This window comes from Amia ocellicauda, chromosome 9 (assembly GCF_036373705.1).
Source record: "Amia ocellicauda isolate fAmiCal2 chromosome 9, fAmiCal2.hap1, whole genome shotgun sequence".
NCBI classification, from domain to species: domain Eukaryota; kingdom Metazoa; phylum Chordata; class Actinopteri; order Amiiformes; family Amiidae; genus Amia; species Amia ocellicauda.
The window spans coordinates 5,743,741-5,767,165 of NC_089858.1; the positions used below are offsets into that span (position 1 = coordinate 5,743,741).

The 23,425-nt window shown below is 38.2% G+C and overlaps 1 pseudogene; it reads left to right on the forward strand.

Moving 5' to 3' along the window:
* The first annotated feature begins 259 nt into the window (after positions 1–259).
* On the forward strand, positions 260–3,278 carry LOC136758192 (SCAN domain-containing protein 3-like; annotated as a pseudogene).
* The last annotated feature ends 20,147 nt before the right edge of the window (positions 3,279–23,425 follow it).

Consider the following 23,425-nt stretch of genomic DNA (forward strand, 5'->3'; position numbering starts at 1 on the left):
CTGTCATGTCGTTCATTTGTGTGCAGACACAGCGGACTGAGAGTCACTCTGCGCTTGTTTATGTGTTAGTAGATGCAAACTGTAGTTAGTTATTCCGTTTATTTGGTGGATTATTACACCGCAAAGATAGCCTGTTTAAGTCGCAATGTGTGCGCGATCGTTCAGACTCCAGCTATATTATTATTATTATTATTATTATTATTATTATTATTATTATTTATTGCTTGATAACGTGTTAGTATTTCTGTTATATCGCTATATGTTCAGGTTCTGTACATACAGCTGTGACCCTGATACTAAACGGCAGGTTGCTTACCTTCATGTCTCCTTATTGTTTGATTAAGGTCGGAAGATGGCGCTGTTAAACTCAGGGCTCCTAGCGGCAGCAGCCTTTGATGTTCAAAAAGCTTATAATATTATATGCCTAGTAGAATTACTTTATGTATACTTAATGAGGATATAATTATACTAATATATATAATGTGTCAATAGGAGATAGTATTATTGAATTGTGCATTATAGTTTTATATGTGTTATGTACACTAGTAATTGTATATTTCTTTATTCCTTTGTAGACCACACACACACACACACATTCAAATTGATACACGATTATCCATCACTTCAGCTGGCTATTCACAGGCTGGTCAAAAATAATTAAGTGCCTTTGCCCATGTGCTGTGCTGGGACCTGTACTGTTCTAATTGCCTCTCCATTAAACTCCAAGTCAACATTACGTTGTTGTCTGAGTCATCTGTGTCCGAACACACTCCAGCACCACCCCTAAGGTTTACAGTCCCCTTAGCTCTACCCTACAACTGTATTTCTGTCATAAGGATACAGACTCCAAATTCAACTATGAAGTGCTTTATATTGTTGGAAAAGTCAAATTAAAGCAAGAATAACCAAAAACTAGAAGTTGCAGGCGACTTTTGAGGCTTCCAGGTGCTTGCAGTCGAGAAATGTATGGTTTCAGACTCATAAAAATATGAACCAGATGCATGTTGACAACAGTTTTTGCTTAAAGGGTTTGGTAAGCAGAGTATTCATGGTCAAGTTCCCCCTCTTGTGGTCAAATATTTTAACGTCCAAGCCAGTTACAATCTCAAGAAACCAACTACACTTATTTGATTTAAATATATCAATTTTAATTAAGTTAGTAACAACATAAATACCTCTAGTATTATAATTATAATTATTTATTATTTTTATTTCTTGGCAGACGCCCTTATCCTTTAAGAGAGTGCTCCTAATCTCAGCTCGTTACCTGTATAAAAGATACCTGGGAGCCAGAAATCTTGCTGATTGATAGGGGATCAAATACTTATTTCCCTCATTAACATGCAAATCAATTTATAACGTTTTTGAAATGCATTTTTCTGGATTTTTTTGTTGTTATTCTGTCTCTCACTGTTAAAATACACCTACCATTAAAATTATAGACTGATCATTTCTTTGTCAGTGGGCAAACGTACAAAATCAGCAGGGGATCAAATACTTTTTTCCCTCACTGTAAGTGTTGACAGACTGTCATTGCACTCGGAAAATTGGACAAAATTGACTTTTTGTCTAAAACATTCGCTACCGGGCCGCTCGGAAAGGATAAATAATGTTTATTTTTATTTTTTTAATCGGTAAAATAAAATAATAATTATATACAATTATCGGCTAATTGTGCAGTAATTGCATTGAACTTGGTGCAGTGTGTTGGTCTTTTTCTCACCTCTCTAATCTCTCTCTCGAGTTTGAACTTGAGTACTGCGCGCGCGCCAGTTCAGCGCGGTCTGCGCGAGCTGTGTCGCAAACTTTGTTCTAGCTAATTAGCGGATGTGAATAAAAACAAACAAACGTCGCTGGGGAGCTTCTTCGGAAGGGGTAAGGGAGATAAAAGGCCCAACGACGATGCCGATAATGCAGAGCCCGAGACTGCAAAAAAAAAAAGAAAGCCTCATTCAATAGAAAATATGATGAGTCCTACCTAAAATATGGCTTTATTGCGACAGGTGACTCGCATGCTCCAAGCCCCCTGTGCATACTATGTGGAGGCTATCTAACGAGGCAATGAAGCCCTCAAAACTGCTTCGGCACATCGAATCCAAGCACCCTGCACTTAAAGACAAACCTGTTGAATTCTTTGAGCGAAGAAAACGTGAAGAAAAAGGACAGAAACAAGTCTTGAAAGCCACCGCATCAACAAATGTGGCTGCACTGAGAGCATCATACTTAGTGGCTAGCCGTATTGCTAAGGCCAAGAAGTCTCACTATTGGCGAGGAGTTGATGCTACCTGCTGCTAAGGACATTTGCCGTGAACTCTTAGGAGAGGCTGCAGCTACACATATAGCACAGGTTCCTCTTTCGGCTACCACCGTCACTAGGCGAATTGATGAAATAGCGGAGGACATTGAGGCACAATTATTAGAGAGGCTTAATGACTCATTCTGTGTTGGCTATGCACGGATGGGGCAGCTGCCATGACTAGACAGCTGTCTGGTTTCACTACCCGGGTTAAAGACGTTGCGCCTGAATGTGTCATTCACAGAGAAATGCTGGCTAGCCGAAAAATGTCACCCGAATTTAACGTCGTATTGAATGATGTTATTAAAGTTATCAGTCACATCAAAGCACACGCCCTTAACTCGCGTCTATTTGGGCAGCTTTGTGAGTAAATTGAAGCAGAGCACAAACGCCTTCTCTTATACACAGAAGTCAGATGGCTTTCCAGGCGGAGATCGCTTGCCAGAGTGTTTGAGTTACGAGAGCCGCTGCAGAGACACCACTGGCAGCACATGTCAATGACGAGGAATGGGTCGCAAAACTCGCTTACCTGTGCGACATATTCAACCTGCTCAATGAACTCAATCTGTCACTTCAGGGGAGAATGACAACTGTCTTTAAGTTGGCAGATAAAGTGGCTGCATTCAAAGCCAAACTGGAGCTGTGGGGACAGTGAGTGGACAGGGGCATATTTGACATGTTCACAACATTAGCGGGGATTTGGGGAGAGACTGAGCTTCGCTGTCAGCGAACCGCCAAAGACCCACGAAGTGCGAAGGAATGGATCCGCGACCCATTTGTGAATGTCCCTGTTGAATCATCCGCGTCCGTGCAGGAAGAAGATCAACTCCTTGAGGTTGCAAATGACGGTGGCCTTAAAAGTATGTTTGAGATAACTTAATCTCTGCCGACCTTCTGGATTAAAATCAAGGCTGAATATCCCGAGAAAAAAGCACTGAAAACGCTGCTTCCATTTCCAACATCCTATCTCTGCGAAGCGGGGTTTTCCGCAATGACGGCAACAAAATCGAAATTACGGAGTAGACTGGACATAAGGAACACCCTTCGGGTGTCGCTGTCTCCCATCACCCCTAGATGGGACCGTCTTGTTGCCGGGAAACAACCTCAGGGCTCCCACTAATTCAGCGACATGGTGAGTTGCAATGTTTTTATTATATGGTCATTAGAGAAAAATATGCACTTTATAATAATAATAATAATAATAATTATTATTATTATCGATATTCCAGTCATGTCGTGACCCCGACACCCCCCCCCCCCGACAGCCGGTCCGGGAAAATATTGTTTATATGAGACTGGTCCGTGGTGCAAAAAAGGTTGGGGACCGCTGGTCTAAAACATTTCTTCATTGCTCCCATATTTCTTCATTGAATAATTTTTCTTATAGAATATTTGTAGAGCACAGTCCAAGATGCTGTATACCAAAGAACACATCAGCCAGTCAAATTGTTTATGAAGAGTTGAGGCTGAAGTGTTTTCAGCATAATCCAACATTGTGGCCACACTATGTGAATTTTCTGATTTATCCAAATCAAGTATTAACATAAGCGCACCATAACTAGGGCTGGGCGATATTGCCTAAAAATAAAATATTTTTTTTCACATTTATGGACAATTCACAATTTAAATATTATTATTTGTTTAATGTTTCTCTGTAAAGTAACTAAAAATGACTAAGATATATTCAAACATGCAAGTATTTTATTTATTAAAAAAAAAATACTTGTATTCTGTGTCAATGTCCAATAACAAGAATAACTAAAGAACAGCACCACTTCCATAGCTGTCGTCATTGTGTGTTTCTGTCTCAGGTCCAGCCCTTAGGTTTGTTGTGCTGCCACTTTTACTTGTGATAGACTGTCTACAAACTTTACACAGCCCTGACCAAACTTTACTGAACCCCTTACATATCACTGAGGTGACATTACTGCCTTTTTTCTGAATATCACTTCGGCGTTGATTGCTGTCATCTTTGTAGTGTGTCTGACTGACTGGCAATGGACCTTATTCACGGTCCCAGTGTGAACGAGGCTTATTCATAATAAAGCTGCTTGTTTTGGGGTTTTATTTTATGGCTATCTGCCTTTTTATCTGACTTTTTCTACATTTACAAAGTATTAACTTTTTGTATGCCCAGTACTAATATTATTAATGTTTAACAGATCTACAATTGCTCAAGAGTATGTACAGTGTGTTATTGTATTATTTTTTGGTTTGGTCTGTAATGATTTGTGTGCTACATGCATTTTCTGTATATGTTAAGGTACAAACACTTCACGGAGAAGTGAACCCTTTGGGTTCCCTGGACTAGGATAACCTAGTAACCCAGCGCCGTCAGTGCAGGATGGTGGGTGGATCCTCCGCAGGATACGAGCTCAGGAAGAAAAGTCACCGACACAATGCCAGATCGTTTCTCTTCAGTTTATTTCTGCTACAGCACACACTTACATAAGGTCATTCAATTCCTATAAGAAAAGAACACAGCAATATATTATACATCTATGTAATAATAATGCCTTAAACATGAATGTGCCTATTGACAACAACAAGCCAGAAAACCAGTCACAGAAGGCTGTGTTAAATCAGTCAATTTTGTATAGTTTATTTAAAGGGATACTTCAGTATTTTGGCATTTTAGCCTGATTTCCTACTCCCCTTGTTAAGGATGGTGGCTGGGCTGGCCACAACTGGGTGGGTGTGGGGTTTTACTCGATTTAGATGTGTGTAATCAATAGTGAGTCACCAGGATCCATCAGGTTTCTTTACAGACCACATCGGGGAGTTTGACCAGGTTTCTCTGATTAGGATTTCAGTGACTGTGCTCAGGGCCTCCGCCCGGAGCGGATACTGTCAGTGTGCTTTATGAATTGGGCCTTCTATCTGTATTGGGCCTATTGTCTCACACTATTGGGTGGTTATGAGCGACACGCTGCGTGACCACGCAACCTCTTTTTAAACATGAGAGAGGACCTCGTTCACCCACTATCTCTCTCCAGGCAGGCTCATCTGGACCCCAGAACACCACCACATAGAAATTAAGTTTGCAGCAAATTTATTTTATACAGTGCTCTGACACTGCATAAAGACTGTACCAGAGCAGGGGAAATAATACAAAAGCGAATTTGGGAAATACTAAATATACTGCTCAAACAACACTGAACATTGATTTCTGAACTTGGAGTGTTCCCTTAATTTTTTTGAGCAGTGTATATAGAACCTATTCTAAAATGCCTTTAATAAAAAGGGGAAATAAAACTAAAAACCCTACCTAGAGTAACAGAAAGACAATAATAGAATGATGTACTAAGTTAGAATAAATAAAACCCAATTCCCTGAAATGCACAATTGCATGTGGCACATCCCCTCTCTTCTCAAAGGAGGTTAAAACTGTCTCTTTCAGTATGACGCCAGGACCCCGTCGGCCAACTGGGACCCCGACAAGTTGCAGGTAAGAAAAAAATGTTAGTATGGAGCATTATAAGGGTCAAAATTAAATTAGTTAATTTGTAAATTAATGCATCAATTCATAAATCAATTTATTGCACGGTTTGGCTAGTGATCTTGAAATTTCAAACAAACTTTTTTAATGCTTGTCAATCACCCAAGGGGGCGGTTTTTGACCTTCACGAGGCACCAATCACATGCAGGAGGGCAGGTCCGATCGATGGTGCTGTAATTGTGTAGCCAGGCTGATGTGCTGGTGACGACTAGTTTTGAGCATATTTCAAGGAGTCTGTTTTGACCCGTGATAAGTACTTTAAAGTCTCCTAAGTTCTGGATTATTAATGTCCAAAAAGCAAATGTAATAGAGTGCTGTAACCCCATACACACATTTCTCAATTTCCCAATAATTCAGTCATATAGGCTACATCTAATTAGGACAGTTGGCTGTGTTAGTAGGGTATATATAACAAAGGTTTACGGTTTATGTACTGGTGTAGTGGTTAAGAAACAGCTATGAACCTGAGGTTGTGGGGTTGATTCCACACAGTGGGTATTATTTTTTGTATGTATTGATTTTTTTTAAATAAAATTAATTTTATAAAAAAAATCAATACCTACTTATTAAAAAAAAAAAAAAGAAGGCTCAACCACATCTTAATAATAATGTATTTTAATTGATTTCTAACATTTAATTTAATCCACTCTAACTGGTGATATGCTTTATATTACAATTCCTACCAGTGGCATAGTTAGGAATTCGCAGAGGGGGAAATGGCAGGGGTCTCCCCTATAACATTATGAAAATTAAAGACCTGAAATCCATGATTGAGTCATTTCAAAGTCAAAAAACTTTGCTCATTTTTTTCATGAAATACATAAAATCAGGCAGATTCTGCTTCACAACCACACATCACTATGGGACACATCTATGGGCTCAAATTAGCGCCATAAGTAACTAATTAAAATTAAAATACATCATAAATCAGAAATAAAGTTGAGAGAAAAAAAAAGGATGTTGAGATCAAAGCAAAATGTATGGAAATGTAAACAGAAATAATATCTAAAGCAAAACAAAAATTTGAAAGCTAATTTTAAGTTGAGAGAAAAACTTACATTGATTGAATCCATTTCACGCACGTGCTTCCCTGGAGTTGCTGCCTTTTATTTGCGATGCTGCAATCTTTGCTTTTGCCGCAAGTTTCTTTGGATTCTCTTTTTTTTCCGTTTACAAGTTTTTGCAGTGTTTTGTCGTAAGGGTGGGGTTCAGAGGGAGGCGTAGATCATGGGTCTCCATTGGTCCACTTGGTTTGAGTAACGGTTCTTCCTAACCCAATCAGTGAGCAAGGCGAGCTGGTCTGACATGTCGCCACTATGTGCCGAATCTTTCACTTTACCACTGTTTGTACCACAATTCACTCTTGATTTTTAAAATGTCCCAATTGCACAATGCCCAGTGTACACCTTGTATGCCTTTTCTTTACTTGGAACTTCCCCAGAAACTAAAGTGAGATACTTAACGCTCCGTAGTCTCACTGTCGACTCCAGCGATTAAGTGTCCTTCTCCTCTGTCTCCGTCCGTGTCTCCAGGGGTTTCCTCTTAATAATGATTTATAATCCTTCTTCGGGGAGCTTTTCGCCATTCTCCCTGTCTCCTGCTGTCTCTGATTGGTCTGGTCTGGTCTTCATGCATGCTGTATTTGTCTCAGTAGGTTGCTCTCCTGAATGATCAGGACCTCAGCCTTTATAGGCAGTTTGGGAAACAGGGGCACAGGTGAAAACAATCAAGGATTTCAGTGCAGGTAAGTCCACGTGGGAATGCTGATTGGTGTTGTGCAACAGACAAAGAAACAATCAATCCCAATCACCCAATTAAATAAAATATAATAAAAATCACACACAATAAGAATCATTTATATACTTTCTTACACACTACTTTTTGGGTGCCATAGGGAGTGGTGGAGCACTTCTTTTGAGTTTATGAATTCATTATGTATTTTATTTGATTATTTGCTGCACGTGTTTTCACTTACTTGTTTCCCTTGAACGAATCTGTGGATTATACATTCCCACCTGGGCTGCCCGCATTCCAGTAACCAAATCACCTCCTTCTGTTTTCCCTGCCCGAGAGGATCTTAAAAGCTGGCTGTTCATGTTAGTCAGGAGCGCACTGCAGAAGGTCACAGATGGCAGCATTACTGATCCATATGTGAACTTGAGATGAGAAGACAGAGGGGGCAATTTGGTAGTGTGGTGGTGATTGACCTCGGCAAGACAGCAAGAGACCGAGATTGGTGGCACAAAGCAGCAGATGCAGAAGAACTTGTAAACAGCAGCTGGAGTAGCCGAGACGACTCTCTTGGGCATAAGTGAGTTAAGAATTCTTGGCATTTAGTAACCCCGAATTAATAAAAAGCATTGAGAAACATAGGCGAATTTATATGCTAGAAATTGCTTTATTTATATACTTCTGTCCACTTAGCCGCTGTTTCTTCTCCTCTTCGGTCTTCTGTTTGTTCTCCTCTTTTTCTGACCTCCACTTGGAGTCTTTCATATCTGCTGTCTGCTGAAATAGAAAATGCAGAGGGCTGGGAGCTGGGACTGATTGACGGGCCATACCCCCCATTTCTGTACTTACCTGGAGTCACGTCAACTGGCAGCATCTTTTCCTTATTTAGAACAGTCTTGGAGAAATTAGAAAGTACAAGCACTTTTATGCAGACCAGACAGGAGAGAAAGATAACAGGGCCTACATGTCTGTTCCGTGAACAGTGGAAATTCAGTTTCTGCCTGACAATTGCTCAAGAAGATCCATACACGGTAAAACCAGCAGAAAATTAAGGCATACATTATGTTTAATATAAGGGGGGCTTGTACAGTATATATCAATGCCTGGTAAAATCTGGTTCTCTAGGTTTCTAGGTATCAGGGTTGGACAATAGCATAGTGCTGTAACACAGAAAGAACGTGACACCGTGACCTTGCTTACACAGACACGCAGATAAATAAATTGGATAACATGCCACAGGTTAACAATCAGTCCAGTCAAACTCTTAAGATGTATCAGGATAAATGAGGAGGTACAAAAGGAACTAGCAGAATTAAAAACAAACATCACCTGGGCCAGATGGTATATTTCCAACAGTACTTAATTAGGGAAATTATTTATAGACCGCTAACTAAAATATTCCAAAAGACACTTAGAACAGGGGATCTGCCAACTGACTGGAAGACAGCAAATGTCATACCAATCCACAAGAAAGGGGACAAAACTGAGCCAGGAAATTACAGACCAATCAGTCTCACCTGCATTACCTGCAGAGGTGGAAAAGAGTACTGAAAAATCCTACTCAAGTAGAAGTACTGTAACTTTGATGAAATTGTACTCAAGTTGAATTAAAAGTACTGGTATACAAACTACTCAAGTAAAAGTAAAACATAGCTCATTTAAAAAGTACTCGGAGTACAAGTTATTTAGTTACTTTCGTCAAAGCATTGTCACATGATCTTCAAGCAAACACTGACACTAAATATACGGACGACAAGGTGACAAATTAAAGCAAAAACCAGAATAGTGTCTCAGTAAGGTGTTGGGCAACCACAAGCTGCCAGAACAGCTTCAGTGCACCTTGGCATAGATTCTCTATGAGTCTCTGGAACTCTACTAGAGGGATGGAACACCATTCTTTCCAAAAGATATTCCCTCATTTGGTGTTTTGATGATGGTGGTGGAGAGCGCTGTCTATCACGTCGGTCCAAAATCTCCCATAGGTGTACAATTGGGTTGAGATCTGGTGACTGCGAAAGCCATATGATTCACATAATTTTCATACTCATCACACCATTCAGTGAGCCCTTGTGCCCTGTGGATGGGGCATTGTCATCCTGGAAGAGACCCCTCCCATCAGGATAGAAATGTTTCACCATTGGATAAAGGTGATCACTCAGAATAATGGTGTAATGATTTGCAGTGACCCTTAGAGGGAATGTTATTAACATCCTATATTGCTCCCAAATTTAGGTCAACTGGGCCTGCTCAGCATTTTTATACATGCCAAAGAGCATGATAGGATGTTAATTGCTTAATTGTGTCATGCAGTACACCTGTTTGGATGCATCTGCATTCGTTATGTTCCTCCACTCATTTATTCAGATATGTGTCACCTGTGTGTGTGTGTGTGTGTGTGTGTGTGTGTGTGTATATATATATATATATATATATATATATATATATATACACACACACACACACACGGCTGTTGCCGATATTTAAATATATATATATATATATATATATATATTTAAATATCGGCAACAGCCATTTAGAAATAATAATAAAACAAACTTTTTCGATTCAGTTCAATTTTCGATTTTATTTGTTATTTTGCTTCACACACTTGTCTCCAAATTAAAAACCTTATTTAAAAAAATCAAACAATTATATTAATACTGTCAGCCAGGAAATCAACCATACAGTACATTAACAGTAAGGGTACGGTGGCCCTGAAGTGCAAAATGCAAGAAAAATATTTTGAGAACACCAAACATAATTTGAGAACACCAAAAATAATTTAAGAACATAATAAATATTTTGAGGACACCAAAAATATTTTGAGAACACAAAAAAACACACACAACAATTCTCACAACGGAAATTACATCACTCATGACAAGGCAGTGTGAAGCAGGAGCAAGCAAGAAACGGTTGGAAATCGATAAGGAGTGTTTGTTTTTAATCTTAAATGTGCTTATTATTGTAACGTTAATTGACACATGCTGTACAGCAGGTAGCAACCTAGTGTTAGAAAAAATGCATTTATTACAGCTCTAGCTTTAGGGATTGCTTTCGAACAGCAGTGTAACGATACTTGAGTAGTAGGACAAGTGTATTAATTTACATTATGTGGAAACACGGACATAGAATAAATTAAGTCACATTTCTCAATGCAGGTCATGTTTTGTCCAGGTCGGCCCCACCTCGGCATAACCTGCATTGAGACATCGTTTTGCCCCAGCTGTGGCAGATCTCTGGTTTCTGGTCAGACGAAAATCGCCAGAGTGTCCCGCCAGTGCCTCAGTGAGCGAGGGGGCATTGCAGGTTAGGGCTTACTACTAGCGTTTCTACTAATTGTGATCATTACCGTATGTGTTAATTATTCATATGTATGATTTTAGGTATGACCGGAGATGGCCTGACTCAACTGGATTTGATAAGGGAGTAATGTTGGATTTTCTAAAAACACATAATGGAGGATAAAGAACCTTTATTTAATGAAGTGGAGAAGTAAAGCAAACATAATCTTTATTACGAACTCGCCAGTCCAAACGTCAGTCTCGACAGATTACAAGTCCGTCACAGGTTTTATACATTTCTCATGGGTTGGCAACTCCTGTTACAGATGTATTCGTTATCATCGGTACATGTCCATGTCTCAAGTTAGAAACAGAAAAACCACAAACAATAGCTAAACTTGTATCTTGTTGACCTAGTTAAATTTGCTGACCTAATCCAATTTGCCAGTATTTTAATACTAATGTTAAGACCAGATCATTTCAGTTAATAGTAATCATTACACTTGCTTCTTCGGAGTATCTGTGAGTCTCTGAGAGAATTTTAAAAACTGTCTGAAGCAGCGGTCTGTCTAAGCATTGCAATTGCACCTGAAGTCGCTCTGCTCTCCACACAGCTGAGAGGAGCTGGGCAGCTGTCTGGATACAGGATGCTGTTTCAGGTGTTAAAGCACAAATACCAGTTGCGTGTTAGAAGATGTGATGTAATGAAGTTGTTATCTGAAATGAATACGTCCGGAACATCTGTCAGGTAGAGGAGTTGATTCTGTAGAAGCAGCTATCATTCTATTGGGCCACATTATGTTTGGTATGTAGATGGAAACGACTCGCTAGGTGCGGGAGCGCGACAATGATGCATGAGCGCCTGAAGAGTAACCACTGGAGCCGTGAGGACAGGCAGGAAGAGCTCAGATGGTACAGGCAGGGGCACTGGATCCTATACGGCATTTATAGTCTGACATCCAAAAAGATGTCCGTCAACGACATGGCACTTTGCATTATTATTATTACACTTTGGATCCGTTAAAACCGCACTAAGTACACAGCCCCTCATCATGACATTCTCGAGAAAACTCTTTGGCATGAGAAGACTGTGTTCTCAAGTTAGATGTTGTGGAGTGATATAGCAGTGGTTTCTTACACAACTTACAAATGACGTTGGTTTTGTCAACAATTTCGCCTTCGATACTTCAGAAACCGAAGAAGCGCCACACAGCACTTTTAAGATGTTTTGGTGTAAGTAAGATCCTCTCCGACTCCGAGTCCTCGCTCTCTTTTTCCGCCATTTTTCAAATTAACAATCTAATGGGTTGAACTGGATAGGCTAACAAAAACAAACTGCGTCAGCTACGTCATCATCATAACTCCCACGCCTCCTAAAATTCGAATACACGGTTTTTGCATTCGAATGTGCAAACCCTGCTTGATTAACCACAACAACCAATAAAGCAAATGCTAGCCTATGTAAGTGAAACATAATCTTTGCTTTCTTTGTTAACCGTTTCCTAACAAAAGGAACATATTTAAAGTAGGTCCAGACAGATATATTGGAGCACCAATATTGTCCTTTTACAGAAATACCAGCACATATTCCTTTGATAATGTACCAATACATTTTCTCAAACTATTGGCTTAATATTTTTTTGAAATTACAATAAAATCAGACAAAAAATAAATACGTTTACTTGGTTTTAAAGTCGGACAAAAATAAATAGATGTTTATTTGGTGTTAAAGTTTTTTATTATAATTATTTACATTCGTTTTGGCAGCGCTGGCATGCCTGGCATACCATTATCACTGCTTTAACTATGATTATATAAACTGCTAATAATATTACTAATTACTAATTCTACTTTAATGCATGCTAATAATAATAATTCTTATTATATAAGTGTTAAATTGAGTGGTTCTGGCTGCACAAGCTGCACAAAAGTACATCTAATTTGCTTTCCAATTTGTCGTGTTGTTTTCATTTTCTTGTTATTGTGCTTTGCACTTCAGGGCCACTTCAAGTTATGTTAAGCTTTTGTTTTTCAAAGTATTTTCTTTTGACTGGTAGAATGTATTTCCACCAGAGGGCAGTATTCCTTTACAGTCACTCCTCTATGGTAAGCACTTTCACAAGATTATTTAATGATACTCAGGTCTGAATGTAGTTCAGATTGACTAAGTGAGGTTGATTTGATAAATAAAATGTAATATTTAGCCATTAATACTAATTTTTCCCTTGAGTCAAACACATCCAAGTATTTGCCTATGAAAACCCATGTTATTTTATATTGCAACTATTTGCTTCAATTCACACATAAACAATGATAAGAAAAAATACATAAATAAATACATTAATAATTAGCCATATTTGGAACTAGTGATATATGCATACATATAAACGAAGGCAAGACCCCTCAGAATCCATGATCATAAAGTGGCCTTAAATTGCAACATATGAGGTGCTTTTTTACAGTTTTACTTTATTTTATTCTAATGTTCTGTATCCTAGAACATTACAGGCTGCAATCACATATTATGAAATGTGACTTCTTCACAACATGTATTAGAAGTTGTGCTATATATATATATATTATAAAATAAAAAAAAATACAATTTTTGAATCCAATATTATTTTCCCAGTTTTGTGCTTTGCTTTTCTCAGCATTTTAAGGTTGACTCTTTGTAACTTACAATAGGTTAGACATGCATACAGTGAGGGAAAAAAGTATTTGATCCCCTGCTGATTTTGAACATTTGCCCACTGACAAAGAAATGATCAGTCTATAATTTTAATGGTAGGTGTATTTTAACAGTGAGAGACAGAATAACAACAAAAAAATCCAGAAAAACGCATTTCAAAAAAGTTATAAATTGATTTGCATGTTAATGAGTGAAATAAGTATTTGAACCCCTATCAATCAGCAAGATTTCTGGCTCCCAGGTGTCTTTTATACAGGTAACGAGCTGAGATTAGGAGCACTCTCTTAAAGGGAGTGCTCCTAATCTCAGCTCATTACCTGTATAAAAGACACCTGTCCACAGAAGCAATCAATCAATCAGATTCCAAACTCTCCACCATGGCCAAGACCAAAGAGCTGTCCAAGGATGTCAGGGACAAGATTGTAGACCTACACAAGGCTGGAATGGGCTACAAGACCATCGCCAAGCAGCTTGGTGAGAAGGTGACAACAGTTGGTGCGATTATTCGCAAATGGAAGAAACTCAAAATAACTGTCAGTCTCCCTCGGTCTGGGGCTCCATGCAAGATCTCACCTCGTGGAGTTTCAATGATCATGAGAACGGTGAGGAATCAGCCCAGAACTACACGGGAGGATCTTGTTAATGATCTCAAGGCAGCTGGGACCATAGTCACCAAGAAAACAATTGGTAACACACTACACCGTGAAGGACTGAAATCCTGAAGCGCCCGCAAGGTCCCCCTGCTCAAGAAAGCACATGTACAGCCCATCTGAAGTTTGCCAATGAACATCTGAATGATTCAGAGGAGAACTGGGTGAAAGTGTTGTGGTCAGATGAGACCAAAATCGAGCTCTTTGGCATCAACTCAACTCGCCGTGTTTAGAGGAGGAGGAATGACCCCAAGAACACCATCCCCACCGTCAAACATGGAGGTGGAAACATTATGCTTTGGGGGTGTTTTTCTGCTAAGGGGACAGGACAACTGCACCACATCAAAGGGACGATGGACGGGGCCATGTACCGTCAAATCTTGGGTGAGAACCTCCTTCCCTCAGCCAGGGCATTGAAAATGGGTCGTGGATGGATATTCCAGCATGACAATGACCCAAAACACACAGCCAAGGCAACAAAGGAGTGGCTCAAGACGAAGCACATTAAGGTCCTGGAGTGGCCTAGCCAGTCTCCAGACCTTAATCCCATAGAAAATCTGTGGAGGGAGCTGAAGGTTCGAGTTGCCAAACGTCAGCCTCGAAACCTTAATGACTTGGAGAGGATCTGCAAAGAGGAATGGGACAAAATCCCTCCTGAGATGTGTGCAAACCTGGTGGCCAGCTACAAGAAACGTCTGACCTCTGTGATTGCCAACAAGGGTTTTGCCACCAAGTACTAAGTCGAAGGGGTCAAATACTTATTTCCCTCATTAACATGCAAATCAATTTATAACTTTTTTGACATGCGATTTTCTGGATTTTTTAGTTGTTATTCTGTCTCTCACTGTTAAAATACACCTACCATTAAAATTATAGACTGATCATTTCTTTGTCAGTGGGCAAACGTACAAAATCAGCAGGGGATCAAATATTTTTTTCCCTCACTGTATGTTCTGTCTTTGGTGATCTAGCCTGTCACTGGCCTGTCTCAAATCAAGACTTCCACACAGGGAGGGAGGTGTGCATTTGACAAAGCCTGCTTGAATTCATACTGCAATTTGAGAATACAGTGCTGGCAGAAATGCAGTACCAATGATCATAGGACAGGAGTTTACCAACTTACAGATGCTTTCTGCACCATTAACATTCCACTACATGTCCTAGACAAGTTATCTAGAAAGCTACCTGAAAAACATTGGTGTTATATACCTACCTTGGATCAACTCCAAAGATCATGCTTGCCAAAGCTTTTTGAAAGACATGTAAGTGATCTAAAAGAACTGTTGAATATATTTTCTGGAATTAGTCTAGTTGCAGACAAAACTACCAATGCTGAAGGGCACTACATAATGAATATTCTGGCTGTGCCCTGTTTGTCTGTAGACGTTTCGAGTTGGCATGGGGAATGTACTTCTGAACTGAAGTCTTCATTACATTAATAGACTGTGTATGTTTGGAGACTGTTAACTTTAAAACTGTGAATAAGGCAGTGGTGGAAACAGTTCTCAAATACGGAATTGCTTTTGATAAAGTCACTGCTTTTGTCACCAACAATTCTGCATATATTAATAAAACCTGGGAATGAAGTCTCAAAGTGCTTTTTCTGAATGCAGTGCACATAACACGCTCTGCACATCTTCTCAACTAGTGGATGATACTTTGAGAAAAACATTTGTAAAAGTAAATTAACTTGTCTGGACTGTGAGAGGTCATTTTCGTCTTACAAAGATGTCTTGTGAGATGACAGACAATCAATCAAAGATGACAACCTGGCGATGTACAACATGCTATTGTTGAATCGTGGAAAGCTCTAACTGTAAGTAAATAGCCATTTTACAAACTACAATTAACCTTGTCAATAGTAAAAAATTATATGATATTATTTAATACGGTTTTAAAGAGCTTCTGTATTCATGTAGTGAAAACTGTATTAAATGTCTACATTTCCATGATTATTATGCTATTGCCCGCATCCTGTCCGTAATTTTTACTATAAATACTTGTCACAAAATCGTAGCCCTACTTCCAACATGGTAGAAGTGCCTGTTGTTTTTCATCGGACAGCAGTACGCCTAATTCATCAAAAGCAGTGATGCATCAAGCAAGAGAGAGTGAAAATCTTTTGTGAGTTGCTTGCTCAGCGATGCATCCGGGAAAGTGCTGATCGCAGGTTGTGCATAGTATGTAATTGTTGAAGACCTGCATATCAAGCAAGACATGGGATGGTGTCTGGACAATTTAGTCTTTGGTTAAAATGTAGGTACAAAGCTGCTTTTGCAGAGAATGATTTATGATATTATGATAAATTCAGCCAGTGTTAAGCATTTGGTGGTTACTGGACAGGTCACCGCGACCGACAAAAACATCCAACGTCAGTAAAATTGAAGATAAGAAAACTTCAGTACCTGAGGTGATCTGTATACTGTTCATGTACTGTTTATACTGGTACATGTATTTCAGATCTGTTGTTATGTTTTTCACTTTAGGGCCACCATACTAAAGAAATTGTTTTTTTTAATATTTTCTTTGACTGGTAGAATGTAATTCCACCAGAGGGCAGTATTACATTACAGTAGCTCCTCTATGGAACGCACTTTCACGAGAATTTCTGAATACTCAGGTCTGAACGTAGTTCAGATTTACTAAGAGAAGCTATTCTGTGCACTGAGGTTAATTTGTAAAGATTCTTCTTACACATAACACACAATCTGTAGCCATTAATTCATTTATTTCATGAGTCAAATGTATCCAAATATTTACCTATGAAAACCCATGCTATTTTATATTGCAACTACTTGCTTCATACATAAACTATGATACGAATGAATACATCAATAAAATTCATAATTAGCCATATTTGGAACTAGTGATATATGCATATATTTTATGCTATAAATGCATGTCCATATATAAATGGAGGCAAAACCCCTCAGAAAACATGATCATAAAATTGCCTTAAATTGCAACATATAAGGTGCTGTTTCACTATTTGTCTTCATTTTCGTCTAATTTTCTATATCCAAGTATATGCAGCCACCACATACTATGAAGTGTGAGTTCATAACATGCATTAGAAGTTTTAATAAAATGTTCTGTCTTCTACAATCTAGCCAGTCACCTCAGCACAGCACTGGCCTGGCTCAGATCAAAACTACCACACAGAGAGCTCTTAGTACCAGCAGAGCCGCAGTACCAGTGAGAAGATGGAGACACTGGCGACATCCAGTCCATTAATTCCTCTAAAACATCTCAGAAATATGTCTCCCAGTCAACTGAATGCTAATAAATTCGACACTGCCACTGGGAACTCTCTGGTCCAGGTCAGTTGTAGCACAGCCTAGATATACACGGGGCAATCTTCAAGCTAAAGGACCTCTTCATACTGACTAGTGACAGAAAATAAAGTGTCTTTAATTTTGTGTGTGTGTGTATGTGACCTTGTATCTAAACACACATCTCATAACAAGTGTTGCAGAGTTGGAGATAGTTCTGCCACAATTAATCCAGAATTTGTTACTTCGCTGCACACTTAGATTTCTGGAAATAATGAGTTAATTCAGTGTTTTGAAATATGAAGTGTGTCAAGGGAATAGAATGACCTAATCTCTCTACAGCTGCTGCTTTTTTTCTTTCTTTCCTTTCTTTTCTGTATTCTCTGCATTTTCCACAACTGAACTGCAGCTCACTGTTCTGTGTAAAATAATAGCCAGTGAGGAAGGACACCAGTAGTTTTCAAATTAACTACAAAGAAATCAGATTTCCAGCAGTTATTCCCAAATGGAGATTTTGTTAAAAATGTTAATAACCAACCTGGGATGTATTTCCGTATTTCCAAGGGAATGTATTCAGAAGGCTGTTCAGATACCCACAGTATTAATTGAGTCAAGCGTATCAAAGGCATGACGTAACCTTTTGTAACACAGTGACCAGCTCATAGTCCAACCTTCAGTATTCACTAACTTCCTTGTCAAACCAAGGGGCCATATATATACGTATATGTGTGTGTATGTGTGTGTATATATATATATATATATATATATATATATATATATATATCCTATCCCTTAACTTTAATGTAATTAGACAATTTTTGTTTCAAAGTTCCATTTGAACATTATGTTCCACAAAGGTACATGTGTTTCAGTTCAAAGATCACATGCCTTCCTTCCCCAATTACTTAATATGAAATTAATGTTTCTGGAATAAGAAAAAATAACACTTGTATTTGCCAGGTTTAGTCTTCAAGAACACAGCATCTTGTCATTTTGAATGTGTCACTTTAATATAACATTAATTCATTATAGCCTTCTAATGGCTTCTTCTAAAGGTGCTACAGCTGAACTTTTTGAAGAGAACACTTCAAGCCATGCTTTTCTTAAACATCATTCTTTGAAATATGACCTTGACCCACAAATTTAAGTGTCATAAGAATTTCATGAACTACTTTTTGATCAATGCATAAAGGTCAATGTGTAAAACCAAAGAAGTGTAAATGACCTTAAAAAACAGCATCTTGCAGTTTAAAAATCTCTCTAGAGGTTTTAATCCTTTGTAGTTTTTGAAATTATTTTGTAAATATCAACTGGTCAGTTTGAAAAGTCAAGAGGTTACCTAAGAACAGTGGTGTCCACTGGTTTGTGCTTAATTGATTATATTTAACAATTACAACCAGGGAGACTTAGCTGACATAGAAGAATATGGAAGAACGTTTTCAATAAAATGGAAAAAATATATGAACTAAAAATTACATTTTCTCTTTGTGCTAGATACCAGTTGAAACAATCCTGTCAAAAAATAGTTTCAGCTGGTATGTATAGTTTAGCTAAAAGAAAATGGAACATATCCCTTTGAATCCACCGTAATCTACATTCCCATTAGGTAATACTCAAGCATGCAGATGCATTTGCTGAACTCTTATTAACTAGATATTGATTCCCCAATTGAGAGAACCTAACTTTACTGCACAGTAAATTGCACTAGAGTTGCAACCGAATAGATAAGAGAGGTTTGGTTGGGAGCCTAATTCAAATGCACTTCACTGAAATTGATTAATAGCGGTGCCAGCCCTTGATAGTGGCATGAAAAAAAAGTCCAAGTTAATTAAAATAAAATGATTGATTACCAGTGAGTGTGCAGTGCATGTTCATCTCAGGTAATACCTTACAGGGAAGAAGTTAAACTTTTTCCTACCTTCCTTTTGGGTTTTGAGGCCATAGAAGTCACATTTTCTCACACTTTTTCCCATTGTATGCAGAGATGTGTGGGCATGAAAAACACACCTGAACCCTGAAATATATTGGGTCATAATTAAACTGGAAAGCAAGTCTGTCTCTCTCTTCTTGTCTCTCAGTACTGCAGCAGCAAATATAATTTCTGATATACTGACCTGCTGAAAAGGGCTTCAAAAACACATGCAATCTTATAGTGATCAGGCTCTCAACTGCTTTGCTGTGAAAGCTGTTGTTTAATTATTATTCACTACAAAATGGAAGACTCTGTGTTGCCTACTACTTCACCCCACCTGTTTTACTTTGAGGTCGGCCAATTTGAAGGGTTTGGGTGCTGCAGCAACTGCATGACGAGGATTGATTTAAGTGATGCTCTGTTCCTCCCTAAATTCCTTTTTACCATGCTAACTAAAAGTTAGGCCACAAAATGATTATGGGCAGGTTTTGTGCAGGGGAAGCAAACAGTCTGTGCTTTGCTGAAGTGTCAGTCCAAAGAACAATTCTGGCTCTCATTAGATCAGCTCAGCTGTGCAATGTCATTTCAGAAGCTGTTTTGTAGAGAGAGTAACAACCATCTAGGCCAAAATAATATTAGAAAATTAAGTAAAAGGGAAATACAAATGCCATAAGTCATTCTTACATCAAAGTCACATCCAAAATAGTTATGCAAACCTTGGCAGGCAGCCTTGAAGATTGGATGGACAGAGAGTGGGCAGCAAGACAAGAAGAGTTTTCAGGTCAGAATGTATAATAGTTTCTTTTCCACACTGATTTATCCTTCAGTATGCTCTTTCTTGCTGTAAAATGGAAATCAATACTACATAGATTATGTTTTACATACTTGTGAAGTCTAATCGTGTAATCCAATGGTGTAACTGCAATAGTTAGTTACACAATTAATTACTTCAAACACCTTGCTCAACAGTGACTCATTCTTATTGGAGTCGAGAGGTAAATCATTTAAGTGTGTGAAGCCCGTTGAATACAGGCCGTAATAGTTTAATCTGCTGAAGATAACATCACATTGTACAAGCCATGTCATGTTAGGTGACAAGATTTAATGTGGAAAGACTGAGTTTTGACAGCCCCATAACCACGCTCTAGTCACATTAACAAAAGGTCGTCATGTATGAAAATGAATAGAGATCTCAAAACATATCCCAACAATCCCAGTTTGAAGACTTGATACCACAACCTCTAAAGATATGAAGAGGTGCCAGATAATCAATTTACTGCTCCAATCCTTCCCCCCTATCTGACCCGTTTAGCATTTTTTTTTGTTTTTCCCATGTGAAACCAGTTTACTGTTGTGAACTTTATTTAACAATTGAAGGTATACAAAAAAGGGCTGGGCCATTGATATATTATACATTTAGGTCACTTAAGGGTTAATGTATATATTTAATAAGGAGACATACACTGAAACTTTTTAAAATGTCTTCATACAGTATTGATAAGCTTGAAATATGTATTTTTTCTTCAGAATAAGCTTTTAATTGCCAGTGACTCAGCTATGACAATGTCATGCAAGCCTTAGTGAAGACATCAGAGCGCACCAGAGATCATTTTTCTTGGGATTTGTTTTCCATAAATTGTTTTCTGCAAAATGGTAGACTATCAAGGATATTCAGAGAAGGTTGGTATTTCAGAAGTAAACATTCATCATCACTTGCAAAATGCTTTACTACGGTGATGGATGAATACAAATGTTGTTGGATCAAATGCCACTGATTGTAACTGATACTTTAATTACTCATTGTACCACATACCAACTAATCTAAAAAAATCTTACATTTTAAGTTTTCATTGGATGCAATTATTTTCCCAACTATGAAGAAAGCCTCCCTTCTTTGTTATAGAGCTCTGGAAAAAATTAAGAGACCACTCCAAGTTCAGAAATCAATGTTAAGTGGTCTCTTCACTCTACAGTAGCTTTACTGTACTTTCAATTGCATTTACCTAATGCAGATTTTTAAAGATTCTTGCCTCAATGTTGTAAATGAAGCCAGACATAATGTAGGTGTGGAAAATAGAAATAAGATTTTTTTGTTTGTTTGTTTTATTATATTTGTATTTTTCATTTATAGTTCAAGAATTTTAATCTGACCTTACTGTGAGAAATACAAAAGTGGGGAAATATGAAAATTCTGTAGCAAAAAGCTATACATGTCATACTTGGAATCACATCTTAATGAACCACAAACATATAATAGAAGACTACATGTTCCTAAACAGATTCAGTCCTGGAAGCGACCACAGAATGGTTCGGTGTAGAATTAATCTCAATACCAAAGTGGAAAGGAGAAAACGAATGAAGAACCAAACATGCCATTCGACATCATGAACCTCAAAAATCATCAAAGGAAGACCTAGATGCATCACAATTATGAGATAAGATATCAAGTGATACCATGGAAATTGCAAAAGAATTTGGAGCACAACACATGAAGCTTAAAGAATCTCTCAACAAACAATAACTGAAGAAGAAAAGAAGAAATCAAAGGATTTTCGATGAAGTCAAAAGTTATGTCTACCTTGGACAACATTTCAGTGCAGACGAAGATACTATGGAAGAAATCGAAACATCTTGTGGAGGCCTCCATCCAGCAGTGGATTGATATTCATATTTACATTATCTGTCTGTCTGTCTAGACCAAAATGAATGCTGATGAATGCTCCATCATAATCAAACAATTTACTCAATTTAGGCACTTCAGGGTGTCATTTGAACAAAGGTATTGTGATTTTTATAGCATTTTGGTGTATTTGTGCTGATTCAGCATGAAAGCAGACGCACGTTTTTGGTAACAAAAAAAGATGTAATCCTACATCATATACCAATCAGGCAGGTAATTGTAGTTGTTTTGCTTTTGTGTTTGTGTTTCTAAAAGCAGCATGTTAAACAAGCAGAATGGATTTATAAACTCTGAAACTGATATCTGCCATCAAGTTAAAAAGAGTTCTAATGATTTATATTAAGATCTGGAGATAAATAATATGGTAATGTGCCACCACACCTATTAAGGGGTTAATTGGGGAGAGACGGTGCGGTGGGGAAGGGCACAGAGAGGGGATAAAAGAGAGGAGGAAGAGGAAGGAGGGGGCAGTGACTTCAGTCTCTATCCTCTGTCTGTATCACTGTTTTAGTATTTAATACAAGCTGTGGTTCTACCTGCCATAATGAATTAGTCTCACTCCTTGGAAAACCCGGCAAATGCTACAATGGTGTCAAGGGTGTGGGATGCCAGGAACCACCTTCCATATCTCGATGAGCTCCTAGATGTAAAAGTCAAACCGGGAATCCAGGCCGCAACGCCGAGTTTTCCAAGGAGTGAGAACAATTAATTATGTCAGGTAGAACAACAGCTTTTATTTACAATATTTTATAATAAATATACACATACATTATAACACGTTATTAAGTCTAGAGATATTGATCAAGAAACAGCACACCTCATAAAACAGGTAGATGTACAAATTAAAGTGCCTTTTCCTTTAGAGAGAGGACAGGGTTATATTTCCTTTGACAGAAAAGGGTTTGGATCGATTTAGAAACATAAAGCTGAGCTGTCTTTTTCTCCCACAAATAGATTAGTAAAGCTGAACTCTTTTCCCCAGATGGTGCAAGATGAAAATGGCTGTTCCTGAAATCCAAAAAGTTCTTTTTGTGATTCATCAGTAGCTGTATCTGAATTCTGGATCATGTGCAAAGTTTTACTGAGAAACGTTTGGCAAAGATTTCAGCAGCACGATAAACAGGGAAGGCTTTATGCCTAGGCATAAAACAAAAATAGAATTTGTTAAATGAAAATCCACAACTTTGGCATCAAGAAATAACGGTTGAAAGCTACCAAAGCAACTTTAGATTAAAAACACATGAAATGAGCATAGACCTTCATAGTCATTTAATAGAATAATGTTACATAGTTCTCAGACAAACTATTGCAAGAGCTGTGGTGCCTTAGAGGCCTTCAGAACATATTTTTAATGTCCCCATTATTTATCAAATTTAATAATAAAAAATAGCTTTAAAGGGTTCATGATCAAC